This window comes from Siniperca chuatsi, linkage group LG10, assembly GCF_020085105.1.
Source record: "Siniperca chuatsi isolate FFG_IHB_CAS linkage group LG10, ASM2008510v1, whole genome shotgun sequence".
In the NCBI taxonomy this organism is placed as follows: Eukaryota; Metazoa; Chordata; class Actinopteri; order Centrarchiformes; family Sinipercidae; genus Siniperca; species Siniperca chuatsi.
In genome coordinates this window covers 29,403,229-29,414,047 of record NC_058051.1, presented here as the reverse complement: position 1 = coordinate 29,414,047, position 10,819 = coordinate 29,403,229, and the positions used below count along the sequence as shown (strand labels likewise).

General features: G+C 40.4%; 1 protein-coding gene across 6 annotated transcripts in view; it reads left to right on the top strand.

The window, feature by feature from the left end:
* The window catches only part of LOC122882618 (nucleolar protein 4-like), a 187,629-nt gene continuing 176,810 nt past the window's right edge, over positions 1-10,819 (top strand). For 3 of the 6 annotated variants that reach the window (XM_044210189.1, XM_044210190.1, XM_044210187.1), the window contains exons 1-3: positions 1-91; positions 558-710; positions 8,439-8,516. The gene's annotated coding sequence lies outside the window, so the exon portion shown is untranslated. The remainder of the gene's footprint in view (positions 92-557; positions 711-8,438; positions 8,517-10,819) is intronic. The other 3 variants (XM_044210191.1, XM_044210188.1, XM_044210192.1) reach the window with 3 other exon arrangements.

Genomic DNA, 10,819 nt, shown 5'->3' with positions numbered 1-10,819 from the left:
AGCACCACTTGCTGCGCTGTCACGCAGGTAACTGACGTTACTACAACGAAGTTCAGTAAAGAGATTATGAGGAAAAATAAGAAGAATAAGAGTAAGAAAGTTATAATTTAGATAAGATAGTCCATCCATATTTTCATAGTAGCCAGTTAGCTTCAACATTTTGGCTTGGGTTACTCTATAAGCTGACAAAATAGCTGCCATCAACATTTATAACGTCAATCAAAATATGGAAGAACATTTATAGCAAATGTTAGCTAAGCTAATGTTAGCTTAAAAACGTAGCTAATGCTACATGTTAATGTTAGCATAACATTAGCTAAGGGCTAATTAAAGCCGCTGTTTAACTGCTGGTTAAAAGGTACTATGTTGCAGATATTTGTATCATTGTGGGGTGAATTAAATCTGTTGTGAAAGAATAGTTTTAGCAAGTAAAAGTTGATTTTGATGCTAACAGTATTAGGTACAGGTGTATAAGGATGCTCCTGCTAGTTAAAAGTGTCAGACTTGGGCAAAGCAAGGCCAGGTTGAATATTTTAAACCCATTCTAACTTTTTTAGGTGATGGCATGTGACATTTGACTTCTACGAAGACCAGCCCTTTTCCCAACCTGGCTTAATGGTAAAAAGTAATGGACTCCAACGACTGCAACCCCTGAGCAAATACACTACACAAATGGCCAAAAGGATGTTAACTCCAGCAAAAAATGTCTGGTATGTAGATGATGTACATTTTCCATTTTGTTATTGTAAAACATGCAGTACTCTAGGAAGCAACCTGTGGTCCAAGAGGGGAGGGATGGAGTGACATTATTGATTTTTATTTTATTAACACACGTGCAGTATATTAATTCTGGGTTAATTACAGTTATGGGTCGGTAGTACATGGTCAGTACTCGAAAATAGCAGATTAATGTCATGTAACAGTAGAGCATCCATATTTTACCTTGGAAATATGAGGCAGGCTGAGGTAATGGGAGACACCTGATTTAGACCACCCTCTACTGTAAAGAAGAGGAACTACACCTGCCTGTACAGAGTCAGAGGAAGGAAATGGAAGTGTGTGTGTGTCTGTACGTGTGTGTGTTTTGTTGATAAGCGTAGCCTTGTCTCGACTCATTCAGTTCTTCCTCGCATGGATTTACTGAGAAAGTGGTTTCTCTCTCTGCCGATGGTAATTAATGTCTTCCTGCCCAAAACTGTGAGAAAACCGCCTCTCTGAAGAACCAAGGGGCCACCCAGCTGTTGGTCGAGCCAGACAGAGAAGTTGTTATCTGGGCCCGACACACTCCAGTGCTGTCTCAGCCCTGGAAGAAAGGGGCTCCAACCTCAGTTATTTGTGGATAAAGATGCACAAAGAGAGAGAGTTTAACGGCTTTGCACAAAAGCAGAACAAGATGGATCTTGTATTGCTCGTATTGACCTTGTATGGCCTGTGCAAAGTTGTCAAACTGTCTCTTGCTGTGTGCAGTAGAAACAAGTAGAGAAACCACTTTTTCTTAAGATCGATTGGTGGAATTCCAACATTCAGGCAGACTGAATTCCACTCCTTTTTTTCATAGTCTGGAAGTAGTTGCCTAGTTGCCCTCAGTGAGTTTCCCTCCTCTGGAGAACACCTGACCCACTCACCTGTCTGTACAACTGTTCCTCATTCCCTCATCAGCCTCCTAGTATATATAGAGGCCACCTTTTCACTAACAGGTTTCCAGCTTATCTGTTTTGCCACGATGCCGTAGTGTTAGTGCTGTTCTTTCCTGCTAAAAACTGTTGACCTCTTTCCTCAGCACCTTCTGAATTCATGCCCTGGCTGTTGCGAAGTGTATTTACTTGTTTTAAACTTAATACAGCGGCCTGTTTGGCAACTGGCCTTGTCTGCAGGATTAGGAGGTGTTTAGGGAGGTGTTTCTTAAGTCAGTAACCTTAAAGGAATTTTCCTGTTTTGGTCTATTCTGTAAAAAAAACGCTCAGTTGTTGAGTCTTATAACGTATGGACATGACATCGATAACTTTTGCTGACCTCGATAAGTCGATAAAGTAATTATCGTGACAGGCCTGTTTATGTGGATAATTCACCCCCTGAAATCAGAATGATATTTAAAAGAGCCCTTTGTAATGGGTCCATGTTTCTTTCACTATCTCTTGAGCCTTCTCTCTCTCTCTCTCTCTCTCTCTCTCTCGCTCTCTCACTCTTTGCTATACACTTGTGTGTTAGGCTACTTCATGCACCTGTTGCGTCAGGTGGAACAAGGAACCAAGTGTTGAGGCACTTGTTCTTGAAGGCTTCTCTTCGATATACTGTGGCTTGTACCACATGTGTACATCGCTTTGGACAAAAGTTTCTTCCAAATAATTAAATATAAATGTTAACGTTATCAGTTGTGTTGTAAAGCTGAACCTCTCCCTGCTTTGAGAGGGAAACTCTGGTGTTCAGCATCCAGAATGTGAATGTAACCTGAGTTTAATAACACGCCTCCCTTCCCCCAAACACACACACACACACACACACACACACACACACTTGGCATCCCATAATTTCACCCCTTCAGAGGTACCTATCTAACCCCCCCCCCCTTTCCATTTTGTTGCTGGGCTCCTGTTACTTAGCTACCAGTTGCCACGGTTGCTTGGGCTGATGGGGTTACCTTGGCAACCATACCCATCCCATTGTGTGGTGATCCAGCCACAGTGGGCCTGTCCCAAGGACACACACACAGACACACACACACACACACACACACCCACAGGGATAATGTTATCCTAAGGCACCCCCTCCCCCCTCCAGTGCCCAACACCCCATGCCTCCCCAACACACACACATATAGACACATATACACTCCCACCCCCACTCAGCACACAGCAGCAGCTCCTGGTGGGGAGGAAGGGGTTGAGTCTTTGCACAAAGGTACACACACACACACACACACACACACACACACACCTGTTAACAACCTCAGGTTGTTGTTTTTTGACAACGAAACCTGCAGCCTTCCCTTTACCTGTGGAGAATACTGCTCTGTGTGTGTGTGTGTGTGAGAGAGCGCGAGAGGGATTAATACTAGGGATCATTAATAATCAAACCTGTTTCTAACCCACCCACGACGCTTGTCTTTCCCCCCTCCCTCTTCGTCTCCCTCTTCTTCATTTCTTCCACTCTCTGATGCTGTTTCTCAGTTGTAAAAAAAAAAAAGACCCAGTTAATTGTGACTTAGCGCAATCAGTAGCCCGAAGAAACACTGCTGTGATTCAGCGTGTGCGTGCGTCTGAATGACTGCATGCATTCCACCGTGTGTGTCACACTGTCAGCTGTGGTGCTGATGTATTCACAGACAACCCGCTAACATAAACACTAACACTCTTTCAGTCAGCACCACATACTGTTTTAAACAAACTCAGAATGAATAATCAGAAAATGACCTGTTCATTTTCATTTGAATGTAAACACTCCTCAACTCCGTACCCCCCTGCAGGGGCAAAACAGAGCGGGATTAGACAATGATGTCATTCAAGCATTTATCCTTAAAAAAAAAAATCTTTTTAGAGTGCTCGGTGCTTAGAAGAGCAAGAACCAGAGGAACACGTTACACATGGTTTGAGCTAAATCAGACAAAATCGCAGCGAAATGAAATGAATGACACCTTAACACAAACTGAGATCAAAGGAGGCTCAACAGGTTGAGTCACATCATGCCTCCTGCCACTAGGAGGTGCTGTTGATTAATGAGAAACATTCAAATGTAGTGGCAGGGACACTGGAACAAAGACTATGAAAAATGACACATAACTCACGAACGAAGGGAAAATATAACCTATATAATAAACATTCTGCACAGGTTTAAGTGATTCTGATCAACTAATGAAAGTTTTAAGTAATTTGCAAAGGCCAAATATCAGTTTATAAGGAAGAAAATACCGTTTTTGCATCCCAAATAGACGGTCTGAAGCAGGGAAACTGAGTCACTGCAGCAGCAAACCATATTTAATAATATTAAATGTAAAATGTAATGAAATTTAAAAAGAAATAGTTCATGGAGGCTGTGGAAGTGTGTGGTGTGTGTGTCTGTACATACGTGTGTGTGTGTGTGTTTTGTTGATGAGCGTAGCCTTGTCTCAACTCATTCAGTTCTTCCTCATGTGGATTTACTGAGAAAGTGGTTTCTCTCTCTGCCGATTGGTAAGTAATGTCCTCCTACCCAAATTGTCAGTTTTAAATGTCCATTAGACTTTGTGGAGCCACTTCGTGGTTCAACTTCGACCTATTATATTTATTACAGTTGTCCGTGCATGTAATTTAATAGTGCACCGGACAACTACAAGCAGTATTTTGGGTGCGTTCACCTAAATTGTCACTTCCAAGTAAGTAGTCTGCATAAGTATGGGTAAAATCCTGTCTGGTTTTCTGACTGTTGTTTAATAACTTTATTTAACCAGGTAGTCTTATTGATTTACTTTCTTCATGGCCTGGCTCCAGATTATGTTTTAGACCGTTTAATCCCTTATGAACCTTTACGTAGTTTGAGATCTTCGGGCAGGGGTCTCCTGTCTGTTCCTGAGTCCAGGATGGAAACTAAGGGGGACGGAGCTTTTGCCATCAGGGCCCCGAGGCTCTGGAACAACCTGCCCGAAGACATCAGGCTGTCACTGTCAGTGTCTTCGTTTAAATCTCTTCTCAAGACGCATTTTTATCAGAAAGCAGATCCTGATTATCTGTTTATTTCATAGTTTTTTTAATGTATTTCATCATTCACTGTGGTGTTTTATTTCTCTCTCTGTGAAGCACTTTGTGCTTTGTTTTGATAAGTGCTCTATAAATAAAGTTTTATTATTATTTATTAGTCTAATTGAGGTAATTTGTCACACTTCACCAGCGGGCTGCATTCATGAACACAAAGCAGTCTCCATAGGGTGAATATACGGTATGCTATACATACGGCGGCTCATGTGTGCATGTGTGTGGGAGGGTGTGTGTACATTATATGCATGGGGATCTTGCGTGCGTTTGTGAAGGTATTTGTAGGAAGTGTGCACTCAAATATGACAGAATCCCAGCAGAATGAGTTCAGTTTTTACTCTCGAACAGTGAAGAAAACTTGCTCTAACGGGTGATTAAGGAGTTGAATATGTCACATATGCGTGTTAACGCCTGTATATGTGGATGCTGGATCGTACTGCTTGTATGTTGACAGCAGGCGGGTCACACAAGCTGCGTTTGTGTATGCAAAACAGTCTCCACAGGATGAATAAATGCTTCACATACAGCGGCTCATTACTGCTCGGCTGTGTGTGTGTGTGTAACTGGCAAAGAACCATATTAATGTTTGCTGTATGTTTGTATGTGTGTGTGTGCGTGGGAAAGCTTTTTGGAGCTGTCCATGTTATTAGCTCGGGAGAAATTTGTGTGTGTGTGTGTGTGTGTGTGTTCTGCAGCACAGCTGTAATCATGCTATGCATATAGAGTAATGCCTATTGTGACTTTTGTATAAGCAGCCACTCGCAGTCAATGCTACAAGGCCACGTACAGTTATACAACAGCACTGCGGGGGAAAACGCAGCCACCTCATTCATCTGAAAGGGACACACTTTCGTATTTGCTGTCCCGAGGCATGCTGTTGTTAACTGCTTTGCTCAAGGGCCCCTGGCTGTAGGCTGTGTTGGGAATTGAACCTGTGACTTTATGTTACAGGTGAGTCTCTCTAACAATGCTTGTATATCTTTTCCACCTCTGTTCAGTTATTCTAATATAACAATTGCTGTCATTGCTGTCTGGTAGGCAACGTGCATCTCCAAACGGTCAGCAGACGTCTTTTAAGCTTGTTTGCAATGCATTTTAAAGTCCGGTTTGTTTTCAGAAAGAAATCGAGATCGTGCATTGAACTGTGACCCTTGTGTCGTGCGCCGGCTCTGTTGTTGCACGCCTAGTGGACTTCTATGAAGACGTCACGAAATAATGACGACAAGAAGTCGAATGCATAACAAATACTTTGTAAAAATCATGGAACAGAACAGGTTTCAACCTTTTCAAAACAATGGGTTTTGTAATTAGGTAATTTTTTTGGACAGCATTTTAATATATTCATAAAATACAATGTCAGACTTTGTCAGGGAGAGAACGATAAAGCCCTGGACTCATGCGATTATGGGTGGGAGAGAGAGGAGGGTCCCCAGCCGGATTCGAACCTTTGCGATTACATGGTTAGCGTCCTAAACCCTTAGGCCACCAGAACGTCCCTGCTTCAGTTAATTTTCAAATCTGGAAATGTATGTCTCTGTAGTAACGGGGGAGACCTTCTAATCATTTAATAATGGTACAGCTTATACAAACATTTCTTGGAGACAGCTGCTCAGACAAACCATTGGATTTTCCATCCCACAGAATTTGGCTCCCTGCAGTCGACAGCAATTACTCTCGCAACCTTTAGAGGACAAGCTGAAAAGCTAACCCTGATCAATGTTACTTCAGCATAACTGGATATTAAAACCTGATGTAATATTTTATGAATTTTGACCAATCGTAACTCATCAGAGTCTAACATAGCAGGATTTCTGTGATCAGTAAACTGAAGCAATAACAGCTAACTTCAGCTAGCTTTCTGGTTAAAGGCTAAATTGTCCATGCGCAGTGGCTTGCTTCTCTGCATCGGTTTAATCTATGCAGTCTGATTGCTGCCTAACTCGACCAATTCAATACTGTCTGTGTATGTATCTACTTTCCCCGTTGTATTCACGGCATTTTATATACACACTGAGTGAATCTCAGTGAATCTGTCCTTTATGACACAGAGCAACCAGGTGAATTCAGCTATAAGCTACCAGCCCTTATTGATTCTTCCACTTTACTACACTTCAGTCATGAAGGAAAGACGCAGATGAAAGGGTAGAGATGGCTTCATCGTGGATTTTAAAGCCATGATTCATTTGAAAAATAGATAGTACAAAAGGAGATGCGGCTCAGTGTTCAAAAGCTGCTCTTTTTGTGTACATGTTGTATGTTGACTGTACACCATCATTCATGTGAGAAAACATTTCTCCTCTTAATTCCTCAGAGGCCGACTCCTTTCTGGGGGATTTGAGGTTTTTATTTGAGAGCTGTTTTTCTAAAAGATGTGTAGGCTGTACATGCAAACTAAATGTGTGTAGTCTAAGCTGTGAACCACATAAAGACACAACTCCACAGCTACAGGGCTTATCTGAACATAACCAGATGGTTGTGGTTTGTCTGTCCTCTGAGGAAAGCAACATAGCTGAATGTGTTTTTTATGTAGAGGAAAGAGACAGAAGACCGAAATAAATGAAAGAGAAAACAGTGAACTGAAGGCGACGGAGAGGCGAGTGAGAATCATACACATATACTTGCACAGTTTTTAGCAGTGGTTGTGAAAGTCACATGACCAAGTTGGAGTAGTGACATTGGCGGAAATAATGAGCCGAAAAACAAAAGCTTACATTGTGTGTAATAGCATGTCGAAGAAATACTGATATTATTGAAGTCTATCAGTGAACATTGTATTGGTGTGATATCCTGCAGTTACGCTGGAAATACAGCACCAAATTAAAACGTGCTGATTTGAATGATTAGCATACATTGGCATACAAATAACTGCATTGATAATCGATTCATTGTTTCAGTCATTTTTCAAGCGAAATTATCAGAAATTATCTGGTTCCAGCTTTTCAATAGTGAGGAACGTCTTTTAGGTTTTATATCATTGGTCGGGCGAAACAAGCACCTCGAAGAGGTGAAGAACATTTTGTCATTATTTTGTCACATTTTAGAGACCAAACAATCAATGGATTAGTTGAGAATAATGAAAATAATAGTTAGTTGCAGCCCTACATTGTTTTAATGAAAGTGACAAATAAGCATCTTTGTGACTTCATCATAAATCATCAATATTCTTCATAAATCTTCACCATATTTTTTATGTTGTGTTTTTGTGGGTTGAAAATAAAATCGTCCATTTCAGTGAGCATCACTGTATGTAAACGCTCGCCGGGATCTTTTCGTTTTCTCTGCTTCAACATGATTGCGTGTCTCTTGTAATCTTTGGTGACCACTTTCCAAAACTTCCTTCCAACATTACTCCCAAGTTTCTCGCCTGAAAAACATCAGTTTACATTTCAGCAACACTGATCTTTTTATTGTTTGAACTTTATGGTCATTTAGGAGGCTGTAGCTTGTCCTGCTTTTGATGTATATTGCGCTACACTGACAAGTGTTTTAATATTAATGTTTAATATTTTAATATGTTTGTAATGTACACTAATTGTTTTTATGTATAAAACATTTTTCCATCACTTTTCTGGTTGAGCGGTCAAGTGCTGTTTCGTTGAACAATTAACACCATCTCATCTTCTGCCTGTTTGTTGAAATGTGTCACGTTAATTAAATTGCAGTAATCTCTTTTACACTGTGACCCTCTTACTCCCCTTCACCCTCTCTTAACAGAGCCCGTCCTGAAAACACGCTAATCAAACCGAGCACTGGGTCAACCTGCCTCATCAACTTGTACACACACAAGTGCAGGTATGAGTATTTTGTCCATGTGTGTTTTTCGTATTTGCTGTCCCGAGGCATGCTGTTGTTAACTGCTTTGCTCAAGGGCCCCTCCCTACCTGGCTGTAGGCTGTGTTGGGAATTGAACCTGTGACTTTATGTTACAGGTGAGTCTCTCTAACAATGCTTAAGATAACAAGATAGAAACCTACATGTCATTGAAAAGTTTTTATGCACCCTCATATAAAGGACTTCAATTTACTAGAAAATATGACAATTACCAAACTTATATATATGTGGTTTACACTTCTACACATCTAGAATATGTATTGATTTTAGTTTATTGACAACATGGCAATATATTTATAAAATACAACATGTCAGGGAGAGAATGATAAAGTCCTGGACTCATTTCAGTCATTGTCCCTGGTGTTCACACATTCAACCAACCTTTATTAAGATTCAGGCAGACGGACATAAAGATGTAAAACAGGAACTAAAAACTAGAAAATTTGAAAGAACAATTTTTTTTTTTTTTTTTTTTTTTTTTTAGAAAGCAGACAAGGCAAAAACTAGCATTGTGGCGCCCCTCCCACTGTCTTGGAGGCTGTCCTGGCCAACCTCAGCAGGCGGTTGTCTGCCATGGGACGGCGGTCAGCTGATCTAGTTCACCCGGGCCTTCCAGGCTATAAAAGCTGGCCCATGGCTGCGTTTCATTAGTCGTTCAACATGCCCTCTTAAGTGTCGTTCCATTTGTCTGAAACACTGAAGTGAACTTGGTGAGAGTCAACAACGATGGTCACTCAGAGGTGTATATCACCCACAGTGCATTGCAGTTATGCATTTGGTGCAAGAAAATACATGCATGGTTAGGTGGCAGTAATGTAGACATGAAACTCCTGTTGCCTGATTAGCAGATAGTTTTATTAAGAAAATCTCATTCATAGCTTGATATTTCATTTTTTTCAGCAAGAGTATCAGTGTGATATTACTGTTTAATGATAATCAAACACTTTACCTTGAGCTGGATGCTCCAGTTATGCGTTTACATTATCTATGAACGCATGGAAAAATTGCTGTTTTGCAAGATATCATAAACCCGTAACAATAATAGTTATGATAATCATGATACAGATCACAAACAGAAATAAAATGTCTAAATCAGACACTGATGCAGGTAATTACAGAGTGCCTACATATTGCAAATATACACAGAAGACGCCTTCGCCTCATGGAAATGAGTCTGCAGGTATTTCTAATGATTTGTAAAAAGCATGAGCTGCATCTGGCGTTCGAACCATTATAGTTTGGGCTGAAAGTGTACAAGGGCAGGTGCTCCATGTGACGTATGCTGTTCCGTAATAAGGGCTGAGGGTAAGTGAATGAGGGGAAGTGGAACTACTAATGAAACGCAGCCCATGTGTTCACCTCGCCTCTCTCTTCCAACGACTGACATTCACCCTACATCACTTCCTTTTGGTTTGTACTCGCAACACTTCCACAGCACACATGTCCACACATCCATGCATTGCTTGCATTGCTGTTATTGCTGATTTCCACACTCCATTGTCCATTTGTGTTTACCTTAGTTTTCGGAAATTATTAATTAGTTTGAAGTAAATCTCTTGCGTGGACTCCGTCCTTGTCACGTTCTTCAAGCCAGTTTGTGACATCATAGACAACCAAAAAAAGAAATCACATCATAAAAGACAACAGTTATATGACGAAGGTCAAGATGCAAATATCAATGAATTAAAAAGGAAAACATGAAAAGCATATCAACATATCCTCATTCTGTCAGGGACCGCTACCCGGCAGCCACTGTTTATTGATTGAGGTAATGTTATTGACGTTAGATTGAAAGGTGATGAATAATAATTTACTACAAACAGTAAATTAAAACAGTAAAATGTCATTACTTAATCATATATATTAGTCTGTTGTATGCTGTTCACATGCAGTATACTAGGCTTGCTGACTTTGCTGCTGTTAATCATACCACTGTCTCTCTTGCCTTGTAATTTTGACTTTAATTGCTCTTGTATAATTTCTATTTTTACTTCTATTCTTATTTTTGTTTCTATATACGTACCCCTGTTTATTTTTTTACTTTCTCTCTTTATCTGTATCTTATTTATTATGTATTTATCTTATTTCTGTCTTTGTGCTGATGCAACAACTGATTTTCACCTCTGGGGATCAATAAAGGCTTATCTTAAATCTTATCAAGTATAAATATCAGATAAAATTTTGGGAAAAAGTACTAGTAATAAGTACAGAAAATAGTGAAAGATTGCGCTGCCGATGCTGTTATTATAATCTGATTATTACCG